Source organism: Schistocerca americana, chromosome X (assembly GCF_021461395.2).
Source record: "Schistocerca americana isolate TAMUIC-IGC-003095 chromosome X, iqSchAmer2.1, whole genome shotgun sequence".
Lineage (NCBI taxonomy): Eukaryota > Metazoa > Arthropoda > Insecta > Orthoptera > Acrididae > Schistocerca > Schistocerca americana.
The window spans coordinates 243,242,804-243,269,103 of NC_060130.1; the positions used below are offsets into that span (position 1 = coordinate 243,242,804).

The 26,300-nt window shown below is 43.3% G+C and overlaps 1 protein-coding gene and 1 non-coding gene across 2 annotated transcripts in view; one reads left to right on the forward strand and one right to left on the reverse strand.

Annotated features, from left to right (window-relative positions):
- The window catches only part of LOC124554821 (protein sickie), a 1,236,186-nt gene that overhangs the window by 812,665 nt on the left and 397,221 nt on the right, over window positions 1-26,300 (forward strand). The gene's annotated exons all lie outside the window — the stretch shown is intronic.
- On the reverse strand, window positions 22,713-22,787 carry Trnaa-ugc. The gene has a single exon. It is a non-coding gene; the product is annotated as a tRNA-Ala (tRNA).

Consider the following 26,300-nt stretch of genomic DNA (forward strand, 5'->3'; position numbering starts at 1 on the left):
ACCTCGATTATCATACCGCTCTAACAGCTATGAAACCCGTTTGTGTTGTTCCGTTTTCTCTCTGTCATGGCGTTGATTTCTTTCGGTTTCCATATTGTGCTGTTTTTTGGGGGCAAGTCTTGGGGAAATGTATGGAAACGCGGATGTCGCAACAGCAGCCGGCGACGCTTTCCGAGAAGGCTTGGATTACTGCGCCGCACAGCGCACGGCGTGGGTGGCCCGCGGCCTGGTGTTATTTTGCGACCGTCATGTGTGTGACGGCTTCGCGAGATGCTGTCCTTCTCATGTGTCCAAACCCAGCTGCATGCGCAACTTGCCTTCGCAGGGGTTCCCTGTGTCTAGGGAGCTAACACACCTTAAGGTTTTCGAGGGTAACCTCTAAAGTTGTCAGACTTGCACTGAAATACTGTGTTATACATACACAGTGCGTTACTTAGTTTTCGACGGAATCCACTTTCAGCGTATGCACATTCCCCAACTTATTTTCAGTGAGCTGATTCAGTACTTCAGGTGAAATGCTGTGGGGTCTGCTAAACACGTATCTGCAGCGGCCACAACCTCTTCGATGGACTCAGATCGTTTCCAAGCCAGTCTGGTGATTGCGATGGACGTTCCAAAAATTTGTGCTGCGAAAATCTTCAATTTTTTCCCCTGCCACACCACTTTTCTGAGAAAGTCCATCGTCTTTGTGGAAGATGATAATTTATTTTTACGTTATTTTATCCATGTCGGATCCTGTTGAACGCCACGGCTGTCATTCAGTTAAATATTGTTGACGGAGAACGCAACCAGTTACAAATTATTTAAAAAAAAACCTTTATTTCATTTCAGTGCAATTATGCACATCTTCGGGCGGCTACCTTTGTTCTACACACTGTCAAATTCGTCAGGAGCATGCCATCTGCTCCTGTAATTCGTAATAGTATTTGCATCTGCACCGTCGTCTTACGTAATAATATGCTAATGTGCAAGCGATTAAAATAACAGAAATGGAATTAGTTGTATACACTTACATTTAATCGAATGAATCATGCTGTTTTATTCCTCTTTTGTCCTTACAAATTTTGGGTAGAAAGCAAGAAGCGTTTAACTATAAACGACATGCACGCACTTTGCAGCAGACAGCGGCACCCGAACACCTCACATTATTTTTCATAACCGCTGCAAGCGTCAGACGTGTGCTTTACACACAGCATCGAATGTTAAACTCTAAGCTTCTTTCCGTCCACATTTTACACGAAATATTGTTGACTGCAACCAACATCACACGCACGTTTTATGTATCATATACACTGTCTGATCAAAAGTATCCGGACGCCCCTACGTAATGTGGAACTGAACAGTAAATGTCACGAGAGGCGGACCCGCCAATGTAAGAGCAGGCCAAGACTATCGTGTTGTGAGTAGAGAGGCAGTAACAGCAATGGGGCGGTCAGTGACTTTGAACGTTGATTAGTCACTGGATGTCACTTGAGTAACAAATCCATCAGCGACAATTCAACGCTTCTCAAACTGCCCAAGTCTACTGTTGGTGATGTGATTGTAATTGGAAACGTGAAGAAACAACCGTAACTAAACCGAGACAGACAGACTTGATGTGCTGACAGACAGGGACCGCCGAGCACTGCGGAGGGAGGTCGTAAAACATGCACGGAATCAGCTGAAGGAATCGCTCACGAGTTACCAGCAGTTCAGCCAACTCAGTGACTGTGCATAGGGACTCCACTGGACTGGAAACGTGTGGTTTAGAGTGATGAATCACGATAAACCTAGTGGCAATCCGATAGACGGATTTGGGTGTGTAAAATGCCTGGCGAACGTTACCTGCCATTACGTCTAGTGCCAACAGGAAAGTACGGAGGAGGTGTTACGGTATGGGACTTCTTTTGCGGTTACGCTTTTGGTCCCCTTACTACGCTTAGCAAAACTCTACATGCGGAAGGATAGGAACACCTTTAACAGCATTGCCGGCCAAAGTGGCCGTGCCGTTAAAGGCGCCGCAGCCTCGAACCGAAAGACCGCTACGGTCGCAGGTTCGAATCCTGCCTCGGGCATGGATGTTTGTGATGTCCTTAGGTTAGTTAGGTTTAAATAGTTCTAAGTTCTAGGGGACTAATGACCTCAGCAGTTGAGTCCCATAGTGCTCAGAGCCATTTTTTTAACAGCATTGTGTACTGCATACAGCAGAGGAATAGTTCGGAGACGATAATTGTTTGTGCCAGCATCGCGCTGCATCCTGTAATAAAGCAGCAGCCGCGCGGGATTAGCCGAGCGGTCTAGGGCGCTGTAGTCATGGACTGTGCGGCTGATCCCGGCGGAGGTTCGAGTCCTCCCTCGGGCATGGGTGTGTGTGTTCGTCCTTACGATAATTTAGGTTAAGTAGTGTGTAAGCTTAGGGACTGATGACCTTAGCAGTTAAGTCCCATAAGATTTCACACATATTTGAACATTTTTGATGAAATTTAGAAAACAGACATTTGAAGATTTCACACACATTTGAACATTTGAACAATAAAGCAGCACCTGTGAGGCAATGATTTGTGGACAATAACAGCCCTGAAATGGACTGGCCTGCCCAGAGTTCCGACCTGAACCCAATGGATCACCTTTAGAATGGAGTAGAATGTCGACATCTCTCCAAACCCCAGAATCCAATACCACTACCTCCTCTGGTTTCGGCGCTTGAGAAAGAATGGTCTGCCATTCCTCCACAAACATTCAGACACCTCGTTAAAAGTATCTCCAGCAGTTCAAACTGCCATAAAGGCAAAGGTGGATACTTCCAATATTAATATCCACTGATAGGTGTTCGGATACCTCTGATCAGATAGTGTAAGTCTTCCACAGAGTATATAAAGTTGCGATGATTACATTAATATTCTTACGAAGTACAGCAACAGACGACTTGTTCCTAACAGTAATTATAGTGCTTTTTTGCCACCCAGCATTCTTCTCAGGTATTTTTTCATCCTGTTGTTCCAAAAGCCTTGTTATTCGCCTGTTGTTGATTTACCCATTCCAAGGTAACCAATAAGAATAATCCCCTGTGGATACCAGGAATCAGGGACTATGAAGTTTCTGGCAAATGAAACCGACGTGGCCTTTTCCGATGTAGGGCCGCAGACTCCAACCACTGCTTTGAGTGGTGCTTTGTTTTTAGCGCGAAGTGAGTCTCCCGCGTTTCATCCACAGCAACAAACAAAATGGTTAAGTTTTTGGAAGTAGGACATCCATCTTGCACAAAGCTTTCTTATAGTTAATTCTTCATGTACAATCTGCCACTCTCTTTATCCTGGTATGTCTGTGGTATCAACGATTTTGTACACATTTAATTACCAGTCATTCTGCTGTTTATTGGTGTTTTTCTCTGTAATTACAGTTCTTGGACAACCTTCACTTTAATTACATTCAGTAGATACAAGGTCTCATTTTAATCCTGCTAATCACTCCTTAAAATTTGAAACTGAAGAAACAGAACCTGGATGAATTTCAATGTAACTGGATGGAAAACTGGAAATTGTGGTAAGTTCTTATGACATCAAACTGCTGAGGTCATCGGTCCCTAGGCTTACACACTACTTAATCTAAGTTACACTAACTGACGCTGAGGACAACAAGACAACACTCACACCCATTTTTGGTAAACATTTTTGGAAAGCAGTGATCAATTAACTGTTATATCTTGACTAAAGTTCAATCTTGATCACATGTTTTAATGATATAGATAACCGGTTTCGGTTCTTTCTACAAAACCATCATCAGACCTGTGGATAAATTTTAAGAAATACTAGATACCAATCTTTAAATAAAATGAAAGTGTCTAATGATGTCAAAATTTAACAAGATAAAATAAAATTATTTATATAAATAAGCTGTAGACATATTAACTATCTGTTAACCAGACATTTAAATGAATCAATTTTATGTCATTGGCGTATTTCCTACTTTTATACTTTGACGATGGCGTCATATTATGAACGCTGATTGGCAGTTGTGAAGTAGTGTGACAGGAAGTAGGCGGAGCCTCTGCATATTTAAGCTCGTGCTCAGCACTCATAACCATCAGTTGACTGCGTAGCAGCGAGGAGAGCTCCGCCTACCATCCTAAGGGAGCCATGGGTATAATTAATTTTATTTTATCTTGTTAAATTTTGACATCATTAGACACTTTCATTTTATTTAAAGATTGGTATCTAGTATTTCTTAAAATTTATCCACAGGTCTGATGATGGTTTTGTAGAAAGAACCGAAACCGGTTATCTATATCATTAAAACATGTGATCAAGATTGAACTTTAGTCAAAATACTCACACCCATGCCTGAGGGAGGACTCGAACCTCCGACCGGGGGAGCCGCGTGAACTGTGGCAAGGCGCCCTAAGACCAAGCGGTTACCCCGCGCCGCGTAATTCGGTTGAGTTTACAATTTACCAAACGAATAATTCTATCGATATGCAGTAACTCCGACAATTTCTGCCAGACCAAGAACCGAAACAAGGTTTCCTGCTTATTGCGTACAGTCGCTTCAATCGTCAAGCAATCCGAACACCGCACTTAGTCCTGTCTCAAACTTCCATTGTCACTGGTGCTCCCAACCATGATTTCCGAACACTGCTACTAGAAATTCTTGGGGGGGGGGGGGGAGGTAATTATAGGTGAAAACAACAACTGCAATGAAAATTTGAAGCTGGCCTCGGACCGTAAACAGAGAGCCTAATGCTTAAGGGACTGCATGCGGTATGGAAGAAATTAGGGTTCGAGCGCTGGTCTGGGACAAATTTACATTTTTGACGACATATTCATTATATTGCATATTTAACACAACTGAATGGCTTGCACTGATATCATTTCATATTACTGCATCTTCAACGATTTAATCAACGCTGACGCATTCGTTTCATTTTACTGCATTTAATTAATTTCACTAAGAATTTTAAGATGGCATACCGTTTGCAAGATCCCACTCGTGTACTAAACCTCCATATACACTCCTGGAAATTGAAATAAGAACACCGTGAATTCATTGTCCCAGGAAGGGGAAACTTTATTGACACATTCCTGGGGTCGAATACATCACATGATCACACTGACAGAACCACAGGCACGTAGACACAGGCAACAGAGCATGCACAATGTCGGCACTAATACAGTGTATATCCACCTTTCGCAGCAATGCAGGCTGCTATTCTCCCATGGAGACGATCGTAGAGATGCTGGATGTAGTCCTGTGGAACGGCTTGCCATGCCATTTCCACCTGGCGCCTCAGTTGGACCAGCGTTCGTGCTGGACGTGCAGACCGCGTGAGACGACGCTTCATCCAGTCCCAAACATGCTCAATGGGGGACAGATCCGGAGATCTTGCTGGCCAGGGTAGTTGACTTACACCTTCTAGAGCACGTTGGGTGGCACGGGATACATGCGGACGTGCATTGTCCTGTTGGAACAGCAAGTTCCCTTGCCGGTCTAGGAATGGTAGAACGATGGGTTCGATGACGGTTTGGATGTACCGTGCACTATTCAGTGTCCCCTCGACGATCACCAGTGGTGTACGGCCAGTGTAGGAGATCGCTCCCCACACCATGATGCCGGGTGTTGGCCTTGTGTGCCTCGGTCGTATGCAGTCCTGATTGTGGCGCTCACCTGCACGGCGCCAAACACGCATACGACCATCATTGGCACCAAGGCAGAAGCGACTCTCATCGCTGAAGACGACACGTCTCCATTCGTCCCTCCATTCACGCCTGTCGCGACACCACTGGAGGCGGGCTGCACGATGTTGGGGCGTGAGCGGAAGACGGCCTAACGGTGTGCGGGACCGTAGCCCAGCTTCATGGAGACGGTTGCGAATGGTCCTCGCCGATACCCCAGGAGCAACAGTGTCCCTAATTTGCTGGGAAGTGGCGGTGCGGTCCCCTACGGCACTGCGTAGGATCCTACGGTCTTGGCGTGCATCCGTGCGTCGCTGCGGTCCGGTCCCAGGTCGACGGGCACGTGCACCTTCCGCCGACCACTGGCGACAACATCGATGTACTGTGGAGACCTCACGCCCCACGTGTTGAGCAATTCGGCGGTACGTCCACCCGGCCTCCCGCATGCCCACTATACGCCCTCGCTCAAAGTCCGTCAACTGCACATACGGTTCACGTCCACGCTGTCGCGGCATGCTACCAGTGTTAAAGACTGCGATGGAGCTCCGTATGCCACGGCAAACTGGCTGACACTGACGGCGGCGGTGCACAAATGCTGCGCAGCTAGCGCCATTCGACGGCCAACACCGCGGTTCCTGGTGTGTCCGCTGTGCCGTGCGTGTGATCATTGCTTGTACAGCCCTCTCGCAGTGTCCGGAGCAAGTATGGTGGGTCTGACACACCGGTGTCAATGTGTTCTTTTTTCCATTTCCAGGAGTGTATCTTTCGCAGAATAGCCACGAGTCCGTAGAATGTAACACAGGATATGTACAGTAAAACTGATCATCCTGTTCACCCGAGATTGCGAATAGGGAGATAAACCTTTCTTGGATTACCTTTGTGTAGCGACGCGTAGGGTTTCCTCCTACCTCTCCTGTGCAGTGCTCTCGTTCATGTCCCTCTCAGCGCACACGAAACGTTCGGAGTTGCAAAAAGTCTATGTGCCTATGATTGGAAGTGCAGATCTTATTTGAATAATATTCCGGCATGCCATTGAGGTGCATTTATTGATAAACATCGTAAAATAAAATACGATTACTCAGTTTGATACCTTTAATTACAAAGAGCATGGTGACACGGAGATCAGAGCAGGTGTACGAGGGCGCGCTGAAAAGTAATGCCCCTGATTTTTTTTATGTGAAAACTCTTATAGCTTTTTAAATAAAACGAAGTTTATTAACATTCTACATCCTTATTCTCCATGTGTACTTATTTATTTCTTAACATAGTCACCCTGGCGACGAACACATTTCACCCAACGTGACACCAGTTTCTTAATACTGTCACTGTAGAATATTTGGCTTCGTTGACGGAGCCACAGGCTCACTTCTGCTTGCACCGCTTCATCGCTATGAAAGTGAAGTCCCCTACGGTGTTTTTTAAATCTTGGAAACAGCTGAAATCGGAAGGAGCCAAGTCTGGATTCTACAGAGGATGATCGATGGCAGTGAAGCGTTTGATTCTTGCAAATGTCACAGTGCTCAGTTGTGATCTGGCATTGTCATGCTGAAGAAGGGGGTGCCCAGCGTGTGGACGAAGTGTTCGAATTCGTGCTTCTGTTTTCTGAGGGAATATAGCACACTGTTTCTCACACACCGATATACAAAGTTATTGTAAATGATTAAAGCAATTTCATACATTCACTGTAGCTCTTAATTCGTTGACACATTGTCACAGAACGCAACATTCATATAAAAAAAGTCAAAAATTTTGTATTGTTGCAGCAACACTTCGGAATTCTGTCACAAGAGCGCAGCAGTGAGCAGTTAGGCAAGATGGCGACAGGTGGCGACGAAGCTTATGTTGTGCTTGAAATGCATTCACATCAGTCAGTCGTAATCGTTCAACGACACTTCAGAAGGAAGTTCATCAAAGATCCACCAACCACCAACTCCATTCAGCGACTATATGCAGAGTATAAAGCTTCAGGATACCTTTGTAAGGGGGAATCAACAGGTCGGCCTGTAGTGAGTGAAGAAACGGTTGACTGCGTGCGGACGAGTTTCGCACCTAGCCCACAGAAGTCGATGAACAGAACAAACTGAGAGCTGAACATAACACAAACGGCAGCTTGGAAAATATTAAGGAAATTACTAAAGCTGAAGCGTTATCGCTTGCAGTGAGCCTTGGCTTTCGATGACAAAGTCAGATGTTTTGAATTTTCGGCACACTTGCAACGGCTTATGGAAGAGGATAGGTTTTGTGAGTGTTAAAGCAATATTTCTTGTGAATGGCACAGCGAACAGGCTCATTGTGCTAATCTGGGGGACAGGGAATCCCAACGCTATCGTGGAGCACATTCGAGATCCACCAAAAGTTAAAGTGTTTTGTGCAGTCTCACGGTTTAATGATTACGGTCCCTTTTTCTTCTGCGAAAAGGCCGTTACAGAACTCGTGTATCTAGACATGCTGGAAAATTGACCCATGCCACAACTGGAGAGCGACTGTGTGGACTTCATCTACCAACAGGATGGTGCCCCCCACCCCACTTCCATCACGATGTTCGTGAATTCTTAAACAGGAGATTGAGAAACCGATGGATCGGTCGTGGTGAGGCTGATGATAAGCAATTAATTTCATGGCCTCTGCGCCCTCCCGACGTAACCCCATGCAATTTTTTTTGTGTGGGATTGTGTGAAAGATTCAGAGTGCATGACTGCCCTACCACCAAACCTACCAGAACTGCGAGCTCGCATCAGCAATGCCTTTGGTCAGATTTATAGGGACATGCTGCGTCGAATGTGGGAATAAATTGACTATCGACTTGATATCTGCAGAATCAGTAGGGCGCGCTCCCACGGAACACTGGTAATAAGTAAAAAAACACACTCTTTGACTATTTCTATGTGTGTACAAAGCCTTGTGGCAATATGTCAAATAATCAAATCATTTATAATAATAATCAAATCATTTATAATAACTTTTACTTCCGTTACACGCTGTTATGTTACACGCTACAATTCGGAGCCTTCTAAAGGCAGAGGGTTGCATCTTACGTCAGCGAAGTGGGAAAGTCGACCGAGTAATATACATGACATGTAATACCTCAACTGATATTGAGAACAGAATAGAAAGTTCGGAGGAATTACTTGAAAGCTCTTGGCTCTACAGAAGTGTATTTGTTCGATGCGTCTCATTTGACATTTATAATCATAGACTGAGGCTCGCATCCCATGGCACAGTAGCTCGCTGTAATCCAAGTTGCTAAACGCATTTATTATTAATGAGATACCAGAGATAATTTTTCAAACTAACGTAAATTGAATTCCTGCTATAAGCCGTTAAAGTAACTTTTAACTGCGAAGATAACTTTCCTTTATCGTGTTGTAGTCAGACTGCGTTCCTGAAACTGATGCATAGGTAAACATTTGCATACGAAAGGGTATAGCTTTTCCAAATCAGGGAATGTTAGGATCTACGTACGTTAGTAATGTAATCTTAAGCCGAGCAGTACAGTTACAAACTTCCCACAGAAATCGTGATCTGCACGTATCTGACATTCAGTACCGCGTTGTACTGCGTCCTCAGTGATGTCGTTGAAGCACAGAGAGGAGTGTCAGAGCCAGAGGTCTCTGACGGTGGTCTGCATACTAGAGGCAGGCCGTTATGAAACATTCCTTCGTGCCTGCTGCGCGACGAGGAAAGATGTCAGTTATGCATGAGTTCTACGACCGCGCAAACTGGGACAAGGAAAGACCTCGGTCGGCAGATGACACGGAATTCGCTTGAACTAGCGACCACAGAAAGAAAGCTGTGTAATCCTGCAAGCGACTGCGTTACAATTTTGTAAAATCGTATTTTAAGTAAAGTAATTACAGTGTAATGTTAAAGAGCGTTTTTCTCCAGTTCCGTCGTTGTCCATCTGCTTGCTGATGATCAGTTAGCCGCTACTTTCTTTTTAGGGCAATGAATCTCGCTTTTTAATCTGTTGTACACTTGAAGAACTCTGACGTAAGATTATTTGTAGATGGCTCCATAGTCAGACACTGATTTGCATGTTTAGCGTTTTCAAGTCGTAAATGTGGCTCACGTTTGTTATTTCGCTGTTCATTAAAAATATGCCAACTAATAATACATGAAACAGGATTTGGTCTGGAAATCATTAACAGAAAGCCGTTTTTCGTTGCGACGGCATCGTCTCACGAAATTCCAATCACCAACTTTCTCCTCCGAATGCGAAAATATTTTGTTGACACCGATCTACATAGAGCGGAACGATCACCACGATAAAATAAGGGAAATCAGAGCTCGTACGCAAAGATATAGCTGTTCATTCTTACCGCGCGCTATAAGAGATTGGAATAGTAGAGAATTGTGAAGGTGGTTCGATGAACCCTCTGCCAGGCACTTAAATGTGATTTGCAGAGTATCCATGTAGATGTAGATGTAGATGTAGACACAGTTCGTGTCAGAATGTTTTTCATATTACGCGTCTCCACGAACTGAAATCTCAGCCAGAGTGGTAGTACCATCGTATTTATGGCCGAGAAAGAAGGAAAGGAGAGGGGAATACGGATTTTACATCTCGTTGATGAGAAAAGCATGGTTTGTAATGATTTCCTAAATGTGAGCCTCGAAAGAATGTCCGTAGGCAGCCGGCGTGCAGATGCCACGCCGCAGTGTTTCGGAAAAGGGTTCTCGCCGAGAAAGAGAAAGAGCAAACGCTCACATCGGAGCCGTCGCTGCGCCGTCTTTCAAGACAGGCCGTTTGTCAACTTTCGCCGGCTTCAGTTTTTGCAACGACGAGACTTTGCATTCCATCCGCTTCAGTCCTATCCAGGAGCATGATGTAAAACGGGTTCGGCGAACATATTCTGCAAAAAGAAGTCTGTGAACTGGAAAAGGCTCTTTCCTTAAGAATCGATCTTGTAATGCTGTAATCGTTTATATGAGCGTTTTCTGTGCGTTCTGAAAAACGGATATGGAGCCATAACACTAGCCTCCTTTTAGCGGAAGCAGATATCTGATATTTAGTCAGTGAATTAATTCCGAGTAATAATAAATGGGAAAAATCAGTATCAGTATTTTTACTCATGCCTTTCATTGTCGCCTTGAGGGTGCTGAGGGTACTGTAGTGGCGTTTGGAAGTATCCGAGCATCTCACGACGCTCTACATTTTAATTAATGGCAGTCTTATTTATAGCTGTGTAATATAAAGCACTCATGAGCTCTGAAGTTGGTTCAAAGACCACGGTAGCTTCCTTCGTTTCTTGAATCACCTCACCCAGCTAGTTAACGTCTACATGTTTATGCTACAGGGTACTGCAAGGAATGTGGAAGCCCGCTTCCCGCACCTGCATAAGACCTGTCGCCTGCGATAACCTCATTAATGACCGTCTGACTAATGATCGAGGATGTCGGTTGTGTTCTCTGCTGGTCTCATTACGAAACAGTTTGCATGAAAACACAATGAAAATTGACAGCATGTAAGTGAAGTCTGTTGTGACAATGCTGGAACCTGATACTGTGCTTTGAAAGGCAGATCGTCAAGCGAAATTGTAAAGCATGTTATTCTAATGGTTAACACTTAAGATTCGTGCACGCCTAGTATAATGAGTTGTTTACGTTTCACTTTCCACTGTTTAGCAGAGCGGTATGAATACGGATGAGCAAGATTATTTACATTAACTTGCGAGCCATATGGCTACCTCCAGACCTTGTGTTAGACAGAATAGGGTGGTGGCTTGTGCAGAGGGAAGTAATGTGATGGGTGCTATCTCCTTAAGTAATGTCGTGTTTGGAGCTATCGCATTTGAAATGTACTAACCGTTCTCATGAAAGAGTTTTGTTCGGATAATTGGGTTATCAATATTTTTACGCGTTAACTACGTCATTATAAACTTTGTTCGCTCTGTAGAACAGAAGGTGTTACATAAACATTGAGCATATCTCCGTCAAGAAGCTATAGAAAATCTGAATATAATGCACTTTCTCGGTTTAGATATCAAACTTATTAAGATTCTTTCGGCGTTCGTAGAAACAGTGAAACTAAACGGAAAGTTAGACACCCTATAATGTTCAGCAGCATGGGTGGCATGACATACACTGACAAAAAAATCATCGACTGCAAGTGTTTCTTTCCAAGTGCTGCAGGTAAAAATATGTTAGAGATCCTGCACTCTGTCTAAGTCACCCTTTTCTTTTAGTTCAGACCCTTTTCTCCATGTCAACCCCGCACCACAACTATCCAGCTGTACACTTTTATCTACTTTTATACTTCGCAAGAAACCTTACAGTATGTGATGGACGGTGCATCGGTTTCTCCTCTTTCTTTCTGTATTTTGTTAGTCTGTGCAGAATGATAACAAAATTTTACTTCTTTTTATAGAACAAATACTTTCCCGTCAGATACCAGACAATGAAAATACACGAAATATGTTGACTTAGTTATTTGTATGTCCTCTAAAATGGACATTATGGTGAAAGTAGTTGTGCGTAAACGTTTATGCAGATCTCTTCTGTTCACGTTTCAGTAATTTGAACGCTTTGGTGATTAGAAATGTCTACCATGTTTGACTTTGTGAGTAAACGGCAGTACTTGAAAAATAAATCAAAAAATGGCTCTAAGCACATTGGGACTTAACATCTGAGGTCATCAGTCCCCTAGACTCAGAACTACTTAAACCTAACTAACCTAAGGACATCACACACCTCCATGGCCGAGGCAGGATTCGAACCTGCGACCGTAGTAGCAGCGCGGTTCCGGACTGAAGCGCCTGGAACCGCTCGGCCACAACGGCCGGCGAAAAATAAATCGGTTTAAATCTTTCAGTTAGTGGTAAATGGAAATGCCGTGTGGCTACTGCCTCCCTTCGGGTAGACTGTGCGCCTGATGCAAGTCTTTCGACTTGACGCCACTTCGGCGACTTGCGTGTCGATGGGGATGAAATGATGATGGTAAGGACAACACAACACCCAGTCCCTGAGTGGAGAAAATCTCCGACCCAGCCGGGAATCGAACCCGGGCCGTTAGGTATGACATTCAGTCGCGCCGACCACTCAGCTACCAGGGGCGGACAGTTAGTGGTACAATCAGTCAACTATTTTCACGAAACATTATTTACTGAATAAAAAGTCCGTCGACCCCCTGTATCGATTTTTATTTTCCAATCGTATTCTGAATGACCCACCCGGACAGCGGTGGAGGAAGTTCCATCGTCGGGGATTCCAAGACTCGAATGTGGCTTTCCCTCAAGTTCTAATGAAGCAGTCGCACCTGAGGGATGTTATGCACTTACATAAATGTTTGAATGTCAGCAAAACCCAACCACAGCGCTATAAAATGCCTGCAATTTACAAGAATATGCTTCACTAGTGGCCCATGGCGAAAGGCCTCTAAGTTGTTGTTTTTCATTGCAGATTATTTCGTCAACAAATTAAAGCGCTTGAACATTGAAAGTGAACATTCAGTGTCACCAAGTATATTCGCTTAAAGTAGTTCCACCATATAGATATGATGCAACAAGATTGCTGTCGAAGACTATTATTTTCTTATTAGTGCCAGAAACAACTTAAATCTGGATGAAAAGAGGTACAGAGATATTTTTTAAATTTTTTGTGAGAAGTTGAATTTTGATGGAACGGAAGAAAATAAGTGCTTACAATCAGTGGGGTGATTTAAGCCAAATTGTCTTGAAAGTATTGAGAACTCAACGGTTTTCGTTGTCAATTATTTCGTTAAATATGTCATTTGGTTGGCTAATTTTGTGCCTGAAAATATCTAAATGACCCGTAATTTCCAATTGTCGTTTCCAATATTTCCGACAGTGCGTCTTGTTTCAAAGAAATGGGCCGCTATTACCGGTTTCTTTGGTTGTTGGAGGCGAAAGACTGCAACGTGTCCATTAAACTCACTCTAAAATTCCTACTGCTTTGACATGTGTAGAAATGGTGACAGTTTCTCGGATGAGCGGGAGCAAGTGTTTTAAGGTTTCGGCTAGTTCGCGCGGCAGCTGCCGCTGAAACATCTGCAAACCAAACACGCGCCGTCGCACGTCCTACGTGCTTGTCGCAAGAATTTTCGTCTTCCGCTCGCCGCTCCAAAGGGCCGTTTGGGGAAGCGAAAATACAGCGGGAGCACCTGCATAAACTCTACCCATCCTTTCCATCGCTATGATGGAATGTAACTTGTCCCTAAAAAGTAAATCTGTTGTCGTAGTTTGGCTGCCAAGCACTCAAATTGGCATTAAAATTTGTTTGTCGAGAGCATGAAACTTGTTCCGTAACACAAAAGTGAAAAACCTCTAACTTGGAAAGTAATTAGTTGTAGCCAGATGTTCGCATATAACAATAAGATTTTGTTCGATAGTGAAATATGCAGTTATATTCGAAATATTTCTTCTGTATATAGTACGACCCCCCTTGTAAAATATTCGGAAAAAGAAGACGTGACCGCCAAAAATCTACAATATGACTTATTCAGCGACTAGTTTCGATGTTGTTATTATGATTTTGATCAATAAATAGGCATAAACATTTTAAGAATATCCCACATTAGGGGAAACTGAGCAAAACACACACACAAACACACACACACACACACACACACACACACACACACACACACACACACACACCTTAATATTTACCATAAATATTAAGTTACGTTACAGTGACATCCCCCAAATGTACTAGGGATTGACCTCATTTACAAATATATCATCACACCAACAGCTTGTACCCCTGTCAGCTCCAAACTATATGTACATCAACGACTGGCAGAAATTGTAAATCTATCTGCATATTTTAAAGCAGTAACCAATGTATTACCACAATCTTTAGGTAGTTATTACGTGTAACAGATATAATCTTAAGAATCCCTTGCTTTGGGAAGTTTGCTCTCATCCAGTCACTCCTTCCACCCTCTCTCTCCCTCACGCTTCCTCTTTATCTTCCTCTCCCTCTGCCCCCAGCCTTTCATTTCTGTCTGTAAATCCCAACCAAAATTGTTATTTGTGTATAATTTTACCACTGTATCCAACGTAATTATTGTAAAAAAATGGTTCAAATGGCTATGAGCATGCCCGAGGCAGAATTCGAATCTGCGACCGTAGCGGCCGCGCGGTTCCAGACTGAAGCGCCAAGAACCGCTCTGCCACACCGGCCGGCCGTAATTATTGCACTTAAAGGTTGTAACATGTCACCTGATTCTATAAACGAGTGTGAAGTTTAAGCTATATTGACTTAACAAAATGGGATTTGTATACCACCTGAAATATTTATTCCAACGCATGTATTCAACACCTCGAAACAAAGATCTCCAAAACCCTTTAAAATTTATTCTGTAATATTGTTGTTACGATGCATATTCTTTGTTCTTTGTGATAATGCTTCTATTCTGCTGTATGATTCTTGCATCTAAGAGTTTCCAGACACCACATTTGTTTACAAAATAGATGTGTGACGAATGTTAAAAGAATCTGTGACCACTGGAGTTATTCTATTTTACTTATTTTACTTTTTCCGTTAATTATACGTTTAGTTTTTTGTCAAAAGAAACCCAAAACCATGTTCTGAAATAGTGTTTTTTTTCTCCACTAAACAGTGCCACAAGCTCCTCCAAAACATCGTAACCCAACGCAGATACACGTCATGCTAACAAATGTAAATCCACCTGATGATTGAGGTTTAAACCTTTGAAACGCGTCGTGGAGGTAAATAAACAGTGACTGGTAACAGTAAACTTTTCGTTTCATTTAATTAATATGTGAACCGAAATGAATCTTACATTTTTCAGCGGAGTGTACGCTGATTTGAGATTTCCAGGAACATTAAAACTATCTTGGACCGAGACTCGAACCTTGGTTCGGGTTCCGGTACAACACACAGTTTTAATCTGGCAGAAAGTTTCAATACGTGAATTTAACAACAACAAAGCTGCACAGGTGGTACAAAGTTGAGCAGTCGGATCTTCCGTTAATTTCTGGACAGGAAAACCAAGAAGGCGCCGTTCGCCAAGGTAGTGAAATACCTGCGAGAAGTGAAGATAACAGCGGAGGATGTCGTCGCTTTGGTTTACTGGGATAACCTCGGGAAAATGTGGTTCATCTGCAAGGGATACCGCGTACAGAACATAAATGCGACGCTTGCTTGAATACAGCTCAAATGTGTGGGATCACTACTAGGTCGGATGGAAGGAACTTCGAAGCAATTCAGAGGTGGGCTGCTAGATTTGTTACCGCTAGGTTCGGTCAACTCGCGAATGGTACAGAGATGCTTCGTGAACTCAAATGAGAGTCCCTGGAAGGAAGACGACGTTCGTTTTCCGAAGCACTATTGATAAAATTTAGAAAACAGACATTTGAAGTTGACGGTAGAGCGATTCTAGTGCCGCCAACGTACATTTCGGGTAAGGAACACGAAGATAAGAGAAATTAGGGCGCCTATGGAAGCATATAGCCAGTAGGTCTTCCATTGCCCTGTTTGTGAATGGTTCAAAATGGTTCAAATGGCTCTGAGCACTCTGGGAATTAACATCTGAGGTCATCAGCCCCTAGAACTTAGAACTACTTAAACCTAACTAACCTAAGGACATCACACACATTCATGTCCGAGGCTGCCGGCCGCGGTGGTCTAGCGGTTCTAGGCGCTCAGTCCGGAACCGCGGGACTGCTACGGTCGCAGGTTCGAATCCTACCTCGGGCATGGATGTGTGTGATGTCCTTAGGTTAGTTAGGTTTAAGTAGTTCTAAGTTCTAGGGGACTGATGACCACAGATATTAAGTCCCATAGTGCTCAGAGCCATTTGAACCATTTTTTGTCCGAGGCAGGATTCGAACCTGCGACCGTAGTGGTCGCGCGGTTCCAAACTGAATCGCCTAGAACCGCTCGGCCACGTTTGTGAATGGAACAGGATAGAAAATGAATAATGGTGGTACAAGGTATCCTCCACCAAGCACCATACGGTGGCTTGCGGAGTATGTATGTACACTTAGATATCCATAACCGCATTATGCTCATGAATAAATTCCGAGAGCACCTTGATTTTCAATAAGAACCAAAATCAAAAACTGACATAACGTGGACTGAAGCGAGAAAGGAACAGCGCAGGAAACGAGTGTCGGATTTCTGAACTGAAGTTAAAGCCCAGGCGCAAGAAAAGGAAAGCAGTTGAAATAGCGTGGTCCGGTATGGCCGATACGGAAAGATGAAGAAAGCCCCATGGGAAGGTAGTATAATCGCCGAAATGTGGAAAATAGGTGGTAAAAGGCTCGCCCAGAAACTTCGAGCGATTCTTTCAGATATCCAGTTCAGGAAACAATCTCTTGAGACCGGAAATGTGCCATTATCTATCTTTACGTAGAAAATGGGATGAAACTAACATCAGTAACTACCGAAGGATCTTCCTGCTACTAGATACTTACAAAATTGTATCAAAAGTCTTATTTAAGAGACTTGAGGCACAAACAGAACATCTAAGCTGTAAATATCAGGCATGGGTTAGAAAAGGCAGATCCCGCAAAAAACCATCTTACAAAACTACGAAGGCAGTCAAATGGTGGACAACGTTTGTAGACTTCAAAAATACATGATTCCATAGACAGGCATATACTGTTCAACATATTAGAAGAAGTAAAAGTAGACAGAAAAACAACGGAACTCATCAAACACACATTAACAACAAATCAAATGTTAAATTATTAAAATGTCTGCAGCCTTTGATATTAAAAGAGGAATCAGACAAAGATCAGTCTTTTATTGAAAAGAAGTATTGGCACAATACGTGAAAATAAAATTGATTTACCGTGTTTGGCCTGCTCTGACGTCCTAACATTCTTTCCGATAATAGAGAAGGAGCGATTCACGCCTTAGAAAAACTTCATGAAATTTGAGCTAGAACTGGACTGCGCATCTCGCACATAAAACTCAGCATATGGAAGGTATTCCTCGGTTCCTAGATGGACAACCTTTGGTAACTCATTTTAGTCAAAATATACCTGGTACTCAAATTCAGATGCCTAGCAGAAATCATCCAACCTTCAGCATTAGGTCGTGAAGAAAACAATTAGTGAATGTCTAAGTTACAAAACGAAACGCCTGCAGCGTTACCAAGAGTAGATACAACAACAAAAAATCAGTGTCGTGGAACGCATAACTAAAACACCACACTACAATAATCAAACGACACGTCGGAAGCTTTCATAATAAGACGCTAATCACTAATTCAAGGCAAAGAAAAATAAGGAAAAGAAATGTTGCTCTGTATGCTTAGGTGGAACTTTTAGGAAAAGGAAATATTTGGAATTACATCAATATACTGAGAGAAATTTCTTATAATTTTAGGAAGAGGCGACAAAAATTTTGCTGTCACATTCACAGTGTTCTCCGTCACATCATCTCAGTGAAAATGTTGGCTGTTTGAAACTGAAGAGATATTCAGGAAACTGGTCTCCCAGTGAAGCGGTACTTTATAGAAATGCATTTAGAACAGTTGTCGATAATAATCAATTTACAGACAAATAGAAAATCAAGAGAACCGGGGTAGAATGACGGATAAGAACTTCAACGGTAAGTTGAGATTTTGGGAGAAGAAGGAAGTAAACACACGAGTTAAATGAGTTCAGGCGCGTTTCTCAGTTGATGTAAAACAACAAATTTCAAGTATTCAGAATAGCTACATTTTTTGCCAACAAGAGTAACTTCAGTTTAAACCGCAGTTTATATATGTACATATTACTGTATACATTCGTGTGCATTTTATTTTCCATCTGTCCACATGACGTTGAACAGCTAGACGATATTAAATGGCTCTGAGCACTATGGGACTTCACTTCTGAGGTCATCAGTCCCCTAGAACTTAGAACTACTTAAACCTAACTAACCTAAGGATATCACACACATCCATGCCCGAGGCAGGATTCGAACCTGCGACCGTAGCAGTCGCGCGGTTCCAGACTGTAGCGCCTAGAACCGCCCGGCCACTCTAGCCGGCTAGACGATATTATTTTCCATTGGTATCGGCCAGACAATATGTTGAAGTAACAGTAGGTAATAATTCTGGAAGTGCTACAAATCCAGCTGCCGCTGAAGGCTGTAATTATTCTGGCAACAGTTTCTTTTTTTTCATTATTGCAAGAGACTCAAGACTTGCCGGCATATCTCTGGAAATAGCATTCCGTCACTGGCAATACTTTAAGAATTACTGAATTTCTGCTTCTTGTAACTTTCAGTCTACCTCCACTGACACTATAAGCTTTTACACTACGCACGACATGTTACTATATGTGGCGGAGGGTACATAATCATCTCATTTCCTCCATTCGCGAATAATGGGCAGTAATCAGAGCTTTTAAACCTATGTATAAGCTTTAAGTTTAGTAATTTGTTATTTCGTCTGCTGCATTTGAGAGCAAGTAAAATGTTACTTGGATCTTCCCGGAATTTTCGCTCTGGGAATTTTGACAATAGTCCTAATTTCAACGCCTGTTTTCCATCGACTGTCACTGGATTTGGCTAGGCATTCCTATGACGCTCTCGCGCTAATTAAGTAAAGCTGTTACGAAACTCACACCAGTTCTTTGAACCTTCTCCACTGCCTAGTAATTTCTTGAGGTACGAGTTCCGTACTGACTAGCGGTAATCGAAAGCTAGTTGAACGAAAGTTTTGTGGATGAATTATAATTCTTTAGAATGATTCCAGTAACTCTCAGTCTGAGATTTGTCTTTCCTACAACTGTTTACAAGCCTCTGTGTAGTCATTCTATTGTAAAATGCTTCGGACGTACATACTTAGATATCATAAGTTTGAGAATTTACGTACTGATTGATACACAATGGTGCAATCAAACAAAACTGTATCTTTTAGCGCAAACATTACATTTGTTAATGGAAGCGTCAACTGCCGTCCCGTCCTGTACCGGTGTTACTGCACAAACTTGAGTTTTCTCGTTGAGCGACTTCTCTCTGTAAAACAATATCGTCCGCTAACATCTTCATGAATCATCCAAAGGTAACTGCGCCTCTTATTCGGTAGTGGATCTGGATCCACGACCGGGCAACATGATTTCTATTCTCCTAACGCAAATTCAAATTCCTGCAGTACCCTCTATTTCGTAGTAGTATAATGTGACCGACAGCTGGTAATAAAATACGCAATGATTAGATCTCAACGGATGAAAGCCCAACAGAAATCTGAAAATAAGAATATATGATTAAAATGAGCTTTTAGTTGAAGCTTAAATCATCGATGCGAAGATTCAGTCAGCTACTAGTTTTACAAGCTTCGTTGAAACAATTTGATTTAGTGTAGTTACCATAAATGCATGTGAAACAGGAAGTAAGTAGTTTCTATTACACAAGTTGTTCGCTTTGCAATTTCGCACAAAGAGAGACAATATACTCATCTGAATTTCCAGGGCCATCAGATAGAGATTAATAATTCATTTTCATATTCTCCCATTTCTAAAACCATAGTGTAAACCACGGCAACTGGGCTCGCAGTAAAAGATATTACGGTTTGAATGTTAAACAACAGCATACATAAAGCGAAAGAACGAGGAAGAGCTGCGCGGGAATAAATTAAGCTACCTTATAAAATTAGTGACGACAGTATGTGCGGCCAGCTGCAAACTACTGGCGGTGTGTAACGCAGGCAGTTGTAATGAGAAAAATAAATAATTTCTTTTTATATGCCTTTGGGAGGACGGGGAAATGAGCTCCGTTGAGCAGTGTAACTAATATCAAAGCCGAGCCAACGTGAGGCAATTACCGCGTGAAGATGGCATCACGCCCGGTATTATCAATTATCGACTGGCTACCACTCCATTGTGTTTAATTGTTTTTGAAGTGCTACACGGTCCCCGCCCAAGCACTTAACAATTACTCTGGGAAATGCGTTATTATCCTCAGCTGATATAGAGAGCTCTACAATTTTCCAGATGCCCGATCGAATCTCAATGTGCTGCAGCCACGGTGCCTGCTTTCTGACAACTCGACACTTTTGACCTACCCCATCTCAAACAGAATTGTAGAACGCCATGTTTCTTCGTTCTCTCAACTTCATAGAGTATTTTATAAACGAAGATCAGCGTTTAGAGAACTCTGACAACGAGGTCATTAGAGACGGAGCACAAATTCGGGTCAGGGAGGGACGCTAAAGGAAATAGGCCGTGCGCTTTAAAAGGAACAGTCCCAAAATTTACCTTAAGCGATTTCGGGAACACCTAAATGTGGATGGTTGGACGGGAATTTGAACAGTCATTCTCAAATTCGAGTCCAGTGTGCTGACCATTGCGCCAGCTAGCTCGGTCTAAATACTCTCTATTTTTCCTGTTCTTTGTCATTTATTAAGTCTACGTGTTTGCTGTTGTACTGTTCAGTAACATCGTTATGTTCACCTGTTACAACACCGGCATCATGTAGTACTTTATTTCACTTAATGGGTGTGCTTTCATCCAGTTGAACACACGTTATCAGTACGGTCATAGACGTAGGGGGTGACTAACATAGTTTGAAAAAATGGCTAGTAGCTTATTTTCTGACCAAGAGTGGCATTTTTTCTAAAATAGCGCTGTTACATACTGTTGTAATGTGTGTCGTGACTGGAGTATTATCACCACACTGTAACAGAGTTGCCGGCCGGTGTGGCCGTGCGGTTCTAGGCACTTCAGTCCGGAACCGCGCGACCGCTATGGTCGCAGGTTCGAATCCTGCCTCAGGCATGGATGTGTGTGATGTCCTTAGGTTAGTTAGGTTTAAGTAGTTCTACGTTCTAGGGGATGGATGACCTCAGATGATAAGTCCCATAGTGGTCAGAGCCATTTGAACCATTTTTTTGTAACCGAGTTGAAGTCCAGATCATCAGGTATCTTTTATGTGGTGATTGAATGTGTTACACGTTAAAGGTTTCCAGAATAGACGTACTGGCTGTCGGATGCCTGTTTAAAACGGCAGCTCACTAAACATTACTCCTAATATGGCACAGATGTGAGTGGATTATATTTATGCAAACGAAATTAAACTGATGGAAAAGGTACCGCTATACATGTCGGTATTTGGATTTCATTTTTTGAGATTAGTTAAGTATTGCTTCGTTTCAAAAGTCCCGGTTCCTACTTCATCGAATAGTTAGACGTTGCAATTTGAGAAGCGTAAAAACGAGGAGCAAATATTGTTGCCACCATTTCGATACAAAAAGATGCTCTTGGGGCAGCGCTAATGGTGTGCCGTATGTTTTGGTGGCGTACTCGGGAATGTTTACCTATGTGTGGGACCACACTGTCTGTCAGTGTTTATAGTAATCCACGTTTGTAGGTGTTTGCTGTCCTTAAGAAGGAAATGACCTTCCAGCAAGAAAGTGTTGCATTAGATACGCCCGACAGTTGCTGTAAACGAGAAGTATTTCCTAGCCACTTAACTGAGTCACCTTCAACCCGAATAAGCATCTGTCACACCACTTCGATCGTTATGTTCACGCTATAGAGCTTAGACCACAAACTCGAGCTGGAATGCAGATCCAGTTGACTGACATTTACTATTGGCAGTTTAGAGTAGTGCACTCACCCCTCCCCCTCCCCAACCGAGCGAGGTGGCGTAGTGGTAGCACACTGGACTCGCGTTCGGGAGGACGACGGTTCAATCCCGCGTCCGGCCATCCTGATTTAGGTTTTCCGTGATTTCCCTAAATCGCTCCAAGCAAATGCTGGGATGGTTCCTTTGAAAGGGCACGGCCGGCTTCCTTCCCTAATCCGCTGAGACCGATGACCTCGCTGTTTGGTCTCTTCCCCCCAAACAATCCAATCCAATCCTCCCCCTCCCCGTTTATCTCCGGCGCCCAGACGCAGAAACGGAAAGGGGAATCATTTGACAAGGGTGGCGCAGTGATCAGTGCATCTGTCTAGTGAATAGGAGATCCTGGTTCGAGGAGGAGGATATTATACTTACATGGATATGGTGTCTGTTCTTTCGGACATGTCCGAAAGAACAGACACCATTGATGACCTGCAGCCGTCTAGAACGAAATTAGAATTACTACCTTCAGCTGCTGACGGATGTTGATATATATCAACGGGGACGAGTGAAAATGTGTGCCCCGACCGGGACTCGAACCCGGGATCTCCTGCTTGCATGGCAGACGCTCTATCCAGCTGAGCCACCGAGGGCACAGAGGATAGTGCGACTGCAGGGACTACCTCGCGCACGACTCTCGCGAGACCCATATTCTCACCTTATATGTCCACTGTTCGGTAGGGGCACTATGAATGTAGTGTGTGAACATGGATAGAGCGTCTGCCATGTAAGCAAGAAATGCCGGGTTCGAGTCCCGGTCGGGGCACACATTTTCACCTGTCCCCGTTGATATATATCAACGCCCGTCAGCAGCTGAAGGTATTAATATATAATTCTAATTTCGAGGAGGAGATTAATGTTTAACGTGCTGTCGACAGCCGGCCTCGGTGGCCTAGCGGTTCTAGGCGCTTCAGTCCGGAACCGCGCGACTGCTACGGTCGCAGGTTCGAATCCTGCCTCGGGCATGGATGTGTGTGATGTCCTTAGGTTAGTTAGGTTTAAGTAGTTCTAAGTTCTAGGGGACTGATGACCTAAGATGTTAAGTCCCATAGTTCTCAGAGGCATATATATATATATATATATATATATATATATATATATTTTTTTTTTTTGGGGGGGGGGGGGGGGGAAGAAATCGGCCGTGCCCTTTGGAAGGTGCCATCCCGGCATACGGAAAACCTAAATCAAGGTGGCCGGACGCAGGTTTGAACTGTCGTCCTCCAAAATGCGAGTATAGTATGCTAACCACTGCGCCAGAGATCCAGGTTCGAATCCCAGTCTTGGAACAAATTTTCGTCCGTCATTTCAGTTTGCATATAAACATCATAGATGTTTGAGACTTGAAAAGGTCTGTGTGTCCCCCGTTTCGTTCGCTGCTGCGGTGCTATGCCGATACAGATAGAGAGCCTCTGCAACACTGTTCGAGTTTATGGGAGATACCAAGTGGGCTGAGGCGTGTATGGGAATTTGGATTGAGGGGGGGAGGCCCGTTAGGGTAGTCCATGCAGGTGTGAAAAACCGCTGTGCCAGGGTGGTGTAGTGGTTGGCACATATGCCTAGTGAGCGGGAGACCCGGTTTCGAATCCCGGTTTTAGTACAGATTTTCAGTTTTCATTCGTCGCTTCAGTTTGCATAAAAAGACCGTAGATTGTACCTAGTTGGTGGATTATTGGATTCTGTTAACGAGCGAGTAAATCAGAGCTTCTTGGTTGTGTTTATCTACGGTGCTCACAAGATGCGACGAGAAAAAAGATGAAGCGATCCTTTGGCGAAAGACAACGTAGGGACATTGACTCTGTTGAAACATTGCCCCTGTTTATTGGATGCCATGTCTAACAAGAGGACTTTTCGGTCTCGTATATTCAGTTCGTGATGAGACTTCGCGGGTTACTAGCATACCTCATAGAAGTCTTAAAGCGCACTCTCCAGGAAATTCCGGAAAAAAGGTCTCTTAAGTTTTAAACGTAGCTCATACACATCTCACATTCGGGTCACAACTAGCAAGGTGGCAAATGCGTGAAGTAGCTCAGTCAGTCCCCAGAGCTGGGGCGTTCCTGTCATGAAGAGTTGATCCTCGCCTCTTCCACACTTAGAACCAATATATTTTCTGGTCATCGGAATGTTCTCCTCCGAAAAACTATACGTTAATAGTCTCAATGAGTCTGGCGTCTTGCTGCGCCCACCTTCTCGCGACGCCGGTTTCCTGCTGTTCTCCGTGGTATTAATGTTAAAAAACAAAAGGCCGGCCGAAGTGGCCGTGCGGTTAAAGGCGCTGCAGTCTGGAACCGCAAGACCACTACGGTCGCAGGTTCGAATCCTGCCTCGGGCATGGATGTTTGTGATGTCCTTAGGTTAGTTAGGTTTAACTAGTTCTAAGTTCTAGGGGACTAATGACCTCAGCAGTTGAGTCCCATAGTGCTCAGAGCCATTTGAACCATTTTTTTTTAAAAAAACAAAAGAAAGGAAAGGAAAATAAATAAATAAATGATGTTCATTGTAGCTCTTCTCGACGTTCCCCACGCTTTCCTTAGTTCCTGGAGGGTGGGAACGGGGCGTGGTTGCCAGGCCTCTGGTTGCGACCCCTGCCCACTTTGCCCCCAACTCCACCCTTTGGGAGCCGGGAAGGTAGTATGCTGGACTATCATGCGGCTGATCTGGGTTTGATTCTACCTAGTAGCTAATACAGTTTCATTTTTTTAAATTGTTTTAAAAATTATAAAATTATAACAACTGTTAAATAAAGTTAATGACCTAAAGTATTATCAATTAAATTATAAAAACTTTTATTTTATTTATGAAATGGATGTCACAGCTACTTAAAATGTGAATTACACTCATCAATACGTCCTTTGTAAAAAGGCGAATAATTTCAAATGCATTTTTAGTGGAGGTAAATTAATTGCCAGTCTCACAAAATTCTGGCTGGTGTTTAAATTATATAAAATTTTTTAGAATATCACGTTCATTTATCAATTTGGTATTTTATGTGCAAGCACCAAAAGTGACACTAAAAGTTGGTTAGTTAAGGCCTTCACAGTGAAGATAATCGTGTCTCTGTTTACAAACAACAGTGACACAAAAAATACTTAATGCAGGCCTTCACAGAGAAGATAATGGTAAAACCAGGAAAAATGACAAGCTGTGAAACAAAAGAATTGCTTTAAGGTACATAATATCCAGGATATACACAGCGTGTGGTAACAATAAGGTAGCATAAAACCCACTGATGATGCTGTAACTTCAGCGAAACATGTCAGGAGAATAAAAAAAGTAAATTGTGTTTTTGTTGTGTACATAGTTCCGCGTAGTCAGCGCGTACACAACTTTCCCACTAGAGCGCGCCCCGCTAAGCACAACAGCGCAGGCGCAGCGCTCGTCCGTCTCCGCACTACGAGATGGCGCTGCCATAGAGACGCACCAAATTCTGCTTCCGCCGATCCACGAATTAATGTGTAACGCAACCAATGAGATTTCTGCTAACGTAGAACCTTTTCTGCTCGCGGATCACACTCGCGCGGTGATACGTGAACGCGCGAGGTATTATAACGAGTGTACAGACCTCTGATTAGTCGGTATGCATTTGTGTGCACTAGTCTGTACCAGTCTGCATTAGTCTGTACCAGTCTGTACGAGTTCTATATTTGTCTGTACCAGTCTATAGTCAAGTTTCAGTCTGCGCCTAATAAGATTACCATATTCCTGTACATAGCCATGAAGATAAATGTATAGACACTTTTGTCAAGTATCAGAGATATATGTGAGAATAAGATTAACGTACCCATACCAAAGGAACTTCAGATTGTCAGTTGTAAATAGCATCCAGAACCAAGTTAAGTAATTTTAATGCTTGTTATTATTTTAATAAATGTGTGTGAAAATTAATCAAGTTCTGTTTAAAGTTGGTCACCGTCAATCTGCTACTCTAAGCGTGCAAGTGGCATTTCTATCGTCTGACCTAACGGTAGAAGACAAACACGCCACGATAAGACCACGAGACATATTGCTGACACTCGCCTACTTCGTTAGAGCGACAAGACAAATAATCTGATGGGGTGTGTATCGAAGGTCTTACAGTTCGCACACCACAGTTTTGCTCTAGGCAGACCC